The following is a 6,750-nucleotide window of genomic DNA, read 5'->3' on the forward strand; positions in this document are numbered from 1 at the left end:
TGTAAACAAGCCTTTTTTTTTTTTTTTTTTCCTGGCAGGTTCAATTATGTTTAGAAATTCCAGTCCAGAGTATTCTTATCTTTTCAGTTTATATCATAACAGTTTCAGCCTTATGAGCCTCATTCACCCACTCAACTGACCCGATGCGGCCTGGTGCATCCCACTGGAAATTCAGTGCACTCCTCGAACTGGAGCCAGAAGGGCCAACGGCATTCAGCTCCAGGCTCTGAAATCCCACAGGATTCTCACAGCTGGCTTCTCCACCTGTGTCCCACCATCTTGGAGACAGAGGACCCACATGTACTCCTCAAGAGGCATCACAAAAAGGCAGCTGGGCTGTCACCAGCGCCTGGGGCACTGCCAGCGGTCAGGCTCTGCATTTCGGGGTGCTCTGGAAGAGATTTCTCTCTTTTCTATGCAAAGCGCAGCAGAACAGTCCGTATGGGTAATTCGAGGGGTCAGGACAGAGGTGGGGGACACCACTGGTTACAGGCCTCCAACTAGACTCTGTGCCGCTGATCACAACCCTCTGAGTTCTGTCACGCAGCCAACTCTCAATCCACCTCGCTGTCACCTCATCTAGCCCTGATGACAAGTTCAGTCACCTCACCCAGTCAAGAGCCTCCTGTCTGTATATGATTACAGCTAAATCAAGGCAGGGAGGCAAAAGAAGGGCTCTCCTTTCTCCAAAGGCCAGGAAGAGTGGAAGGGAGTAACACAAGAAAAAGGAGAGAGGATAGTACATCATAGCAGCCCTTGGTCCACGTTAAGTAATAATAATCCCCCATATGGAAAAGACCTGTTTTGCTTTTTGTGTCACATTTTTTTGTTTTACGTATGAGCTGCAGTATTGAAAACCAATCACTCTTTTAAATGATCTTATTTGCCTCAATGCAGGGTAGTGCTTTGTTATTCTTTACTTTATTACTTTATTCTTTTTTGTCCCCCAGGGGTCAATACTTGGTCCAATTTTGTTTAATATATTCATTAATGACCTGGATGAGGGGACAGAGTGTATCCTCAGCAAGTTTGCTGATGATACCAAACTGGGTGGGGTGGCTGACACCCCAGAGGGCCATGCTGCCATCCAGCGTGACCTGGACAGGCTGGAGAGCTGGGCAGAGAAGAACCTAATGAGGTTCAACAAAAGCAAGTGCAAAGTCCTGCACCTGGGGAGGAAGAATGTAAAGCACCAGTATAGGTTAGGGGCGGACCTGCTGGGAAGGAGCTTGGAGGAGAAGGATCTGGGGGTTGTGGTAGACAGTAAATTATCCATGACCCAGCAATGTGTCCTTGTTGCCAAAAAGGCCAATGGAATCCTGGGCTGCATAGGGAACAGTGTGACCAGTAGGTTGAAGGAGGTCATTCTCCCCCTCTACTCTGCACTGGCGAGACCACAACTGGAATACTGTGTCGTTTTGGGCTCCCCAGTTCAAGAGGGACAGGGAACTGCTGGAGCGAGTCCAGCAAAGGGCAACTAAGATGATTAAAGGCTTGGAGCATCTCCCTTATGAGGAAAGGCTGAGAGAGCTGGGACTCTTTAGCCTGGAGAAGAGAAGGCTGAGGGGAGACCTTATTATGGCGTACAAGTATCTAAAGGGTGGGTTGAGGGAGGATGGAGCCAGGCTCTTTTCAATGGTTTCCAGTGACAGGACGAGGGGTAACAGGCACAAGTTAGAACATAGGAAGTTCCATTCAAATACACGGAAAAACTTCTTTACGGTGAGGGTGACAGAGCACTGGCACAGGCTGCCCAGGGAGGTTGTGGAGTCCCCTTCTCTGGAGATTTTCAAGACCCGCCTGGATGCAGTCCTGAGTAATGTGCTCTGGGCAATCCTGCTTTGGCAGGGGAGTTGGACTAGATGATCTCTAGAGGTCCCTTCCAACTCTGAAAACTCCGTGATTTACAGAGGGAAAGGCCCTAAAAATCTGCCTTGGCTGATGGCTGCATTACGGCTCATGACCACCTCCTGCAGATATTGAGGATGGGTTGTCTTGCTGAATGCAAGGGGCACGTCACTTCCCTGCAAAGCAGCAGCTTCACAGCGCTAGCAGGAGCTCAGCAAGACTCAGGGCGTGCCAGTGACACAGGAGTAGGACAAATCACCTCACTGTCACTTTGCACAGTAATTTAATGGCCGAGGTTTCACGAGAGGAGCCCTGTGTGGACATGCGCAGTGAAAAGCTGTTAGCTAACTAAGCACTGGGCAGAGGAGGTGAAACATCTGAGGTAAACAGCAAAAGGAGTGGCAAGTGGTTGTACAACATGGTGGAGGTTACCTTATACTCTAGGTCAAATTTTTACCACCCAAACCAGAAGAAAAACAGGATCACCTCTATAGGAAGATACACCATATATTCAGGTAATTTTCTTAGTTTTCATGGGTAGGAATCTAAATAGCCAGTATTTAGATAATAAAGAAATAGTATTTATTTATTAAGATGTGTCACTTATGTAGCATGTGTGTCTTTTTGTTTTCAGTTGGGCAAAGATGAAAATGAAAGAGAACTATTGCTCAATACTGTCATGTTCTTAGTTCACAGGAAGTGTTTGAGCTTCCGAGTTAACACCCAGTTACTCATCTGAGAGTGCTTTCTGTTTGAAACATTTAAGAACACTGAAATTAAATTTTGTTAGCTGGCAGAGTTTTAAGAAGCTATACATCTATTAACTCGAAATTGTATGGTTATTTCTCTTTCCTGCACATACCCAGCATTTAACTAGGGAAGCCTAATTTGCGTAATGGCTGTACTGTTAATAAGTAACTGCAGCGTGTGCAAACTACTGCTCGGATTGCTTCCCTCCTGCAGAACTGGATATGAGCACATGTTATCTGAAGCATCGTTTGCTCATTTCCTCCTTTCCCACTCTTGATGATGCCTCAGTTTCTTCTTTCCCCTAAGGATGGCTAAATTCTTTTATCTACGATAAGGTGATGTCTCTAATTATAAAACTGGTTAGTTAGTCTGAGAGAGGCATATTAATTCTAAACAGACACTGTAGCTCAGGGTTGTACAGGAAGATATGTTTTTTTGGCTTCAAAGATATGTCTTTTGGCTTCAAAGTTCACATCACCCAGGGGACAGCTGTGACACAAACAGGATGCAGTGACAAGTTGTCCGATACACTCCCCCTAATGATCAATAACTGTTCTTGCTCTATGTATTTTTTCAGAGTCCTGAAGGAGGAAAGGGTCTGAAGGAGGAACAGTTCACTTTTCTTGGGAAACAGCCAGGAACTATTTCTTTGTAAAATTTAAACTGCTCTGAACCTAGAAGTGGTAGATAGCACAAACGTCTATATGTCAGGATCACATAGTTTGACCTAAATGAGAGAGGCATCATTTAAAGTTTTCTATACCTAGAAACTGTCCTGTGAGGACAGCTACAGCTTACAGGATGCATTTAATTAATAACAAGGAGGATATATTTTGTAGTTTCTGGGCTTCCAGTTGCATTTGGGTGTGTTTCAATGTCAGATTAAAGTTAAGCTTTACATACATTATTATTGAAAGAAGGGCAGCTATCGTCCTTATTTTCTTGTTCTTTTTCCTTTTCCGTCAAAGGACCAACATAATACCATAAATATTCTTAAGGTCCTGCTGATCTTGTACGTAAATTTCATTTGGCAAAAGGCCCGAGAGGGTTAGCAGATGTGCTCATTATCTGCCCTGCTCTTGCTGCTGGCTCAGCTGGCGGCTACCGGCACTGACTGCTGCTCGCCCCAGCAGGAGAGGGCAGAAGCCGCCATAGCTGCGAGCTGCCCTGGAGAAGCTCCTGGTCTGAGGTTTGAGCAGAAGGTCTGTAGGGAGAGAGAGCTCCAGAGAAACCCAAAGCTGCTTACAAATGGGGAAAGACAGTGACACCGCAAAGCGAAAGGCTGCTAGGCACAGGGGCCCCGTAAAGTGCCTCCTGCGGGAGAGGACAGCCCTGGCTGTCCCTGTATCCTGCTTTGCAGGTCCTCACTTTGAATTTAGCCAGAGAGCTCCTCTGTAGGGAGGAATGGCCAAAAGACACTTTAAGGCCCTATGCTGCCAGCTCTTTTTGGACTTTACCCTGTGTTAGGAGGGGGGAGACTTTTGGCAGTGCTGAGATTTTGCAGGGAAAATGCTGCTGTGCCAGGCCTGGCCTCGGGATCTCTTTCCAGCACTGACAGAGCTTTGAAAACACGTGTTGCACAATGAACATTAGAAACGGCAGTACTATTTGTTCACCTCTACACTGCAATCAGTGTCCCGCTTCAAAGGGGTGCTAAAAATACAGCAGGGTGCACACATTACCTCTGATGTGGTAAAGGTGGCGTGCTTCTGAATTCACGCTAGGTGCACTTTGGTATTCCTACCCTCTAGGAGCTCTCTCCTGCCATACATCCTTCTCCCAGGGGCAATGCCTCTCTGAACCAGCTTTTCTCCACCCGGCCAGTGATGTGGCTCTAGGGAGCCGCTTTTTTCAAATTCTGCCATCAAATTAACAGGGAGAGTAGAGGTAATTTGCCTGATTCATAGGTTGGTTTCCTCACTTCACACCCTGTTCAATTGTTACTGACAGAGTCGGGTACGTTGTGAGGGCCAGTCCTTGGGCACTCAAGTCAATTTGAGTTTTGCTCTGGGTTAAATTAGAGATGCAAATGACCATTTATTGCTTTTGGTAGGGGAGACCTGGGCAAGATTATGTCTTTTGGCAGGAATTTAAAGAACAGAAATCTGACAGGAAATATTTTCTTATCTCTTAGAAGATAGCCGTTTACATCGTTCTCCTTATAAAAGCTAAACCCACTGTCTAATATAGTGGTTAGTATCAGATACTAGCAAAGTGTAAACTGGAGTTGTCAGGAAAAACTCAATGAATCAGCTCTCTTCCTCCTGAAAGTTAATATAAACCAGGTTGATTTCATCAGCCTTTTGGAGGAAAACTGTCGATTAGGGAATTAAAAGATTATGACAGGTTATATTTGGATTGCACCCAAATTAGGGAATTAAAATAGTATCTGAAGTGGAGTTCTTGTTTGGGAATATACATTTCAGGTCTTTTATTATTCTGCAATATATACTATCAGACACACTTAACGAATTCAAAATATTTTCTTAGATTATGGGAGCAAATAGTAGACAAAGTGGAATTTACTGTCACTAACTTCAATATGTTGGGTTTTTTCCCTCCAATTCAGAATGAAGCCAGATTCTGAAATGTCAAAATCCTTTGCAAAATGGGAACTTCTCTCCGCACAGCTCTTTTTAAGCCCTTTACAGACAAAATGAAAGCTGCTTAGTATGTTTGTATGCCAAGTAAATATAGCCTCTTTTTGTGCTCACAACCAAGCCAGAAAAACAAGTAAATGACCTTTCTAGTCACTTGGTTTACAACTGCCTCCTCCAAGTACAATTAACATTGGGATATCCTGAAGGTGGGATGATTAGGAAATAAAAGTTTGTATGAAAGCCATTCTTGAAATACCAGTAATACTTTTTTGTCTTATCTAAATACAACCTTTCAGTTCCCTCCTGCAAATTATCCAAAGGAAAGACTTCTGCTGTATTTATACCCTGCCTCCCATTTCTCTGACCTTACTGCTCATTTTGAAGTACAGAGCGCATTCCATTCTTCAGACATATGGGAAAATTATCAAGTTTTTCTTTTATATATGGGGTCTCCTTTTCCACTCAAGTGCAATAGGAACACATACAGGTCACTTCTATTCCATTTAGGAAATTGTGGCTAATGTCTTTTCTCAAGACTTTTATGACAGTCAGAGTTACTACTGCTGCCAAGAAAGCAGTTGGCATTCATGAGATAAAACAAATCTTATGGTCAGTATAAGAATAAAGCAGTGTTAACATTACGTTTTTCTCTACTTATCTCTGGAAGTGTGTTTTGTTGCATTAAAGAAACAAAACCCCAAACCTAAGCTTCTTTATTTAGGCATCCCTTGTAATGACATAAAGTGAAAGCAGCTCAATCCTTTTGTCCATACAATTTGAAGTCCTAACCCGGTAACTCAGAATGAATTCAATAGAGGAGAATGAAGCAACTGAGGTAGATGGGACTAATGTGCTGCCTCCTTATTCCTGTCAGCTTGAATACCTTTGTGCTTCATCTTCTTATACATGACTTGCAAGGCAATTGCTTTAGTGTAAGCTCTCTGTTCTGGTCTGCGTTCTATTTTACCGTGGTATTTGTAACTGTTCTGGTATTTGATTTCTATTAAAATATGCCTCAGTCCTCTCTTCTCATATAACTACCTTCCAGTGATCAAGTCTGCAAGCATGAAGAAATGAAATCTATCAGTAGTCTACCTGCCTATTTCAATCTGTTCACTGCTCAGCAATTGTTTCTGTCGCCATTTCTTGCACTTCCACTCAGCTCTCCAGGCAATTTAAGATCAGTAGAAATACAGGCAAAGTAACTGGAGAAACTCTTCCATTTCCCACTGGAAGCCGAATTAAATTCTTCAAGATAAATGCCTCAAAATAAATGTTCTTCGTTTGTAATGAATGACGGTCTAGATGTTGTTTTGCAGATTCATTTTATAATAATACAGCTTGGTTTGGGGTGGTCAGCCTTGGGGAGAGTCAGAGTAGCACACTGTCATCACCACTGATCTCAGTTTTCTGAATGGAACTGGAGACCGATAGGCAACTCACAGGGTTCAAATAAATGCCATTATTCCTAAATGTCTCCTGCAGTCATAGCAATATCTGGCCTGGAGGCAGTTTTACTGCCCCTCCCTCTCCATGTTCCACGTTCTATAGG

The sequence above is a fragment of the Vanellus vanellus genome, assembly GCF_965231255.1.
Source record: "Vanellus vanellus genome assembly, chromosome: 1".
Taxonomy (NCBI): Eukaryota; Metazoa; Chordata; class Aves; order Charadriiformes; family Charadriidae; genus Vanellus; species Vanellus vanellus.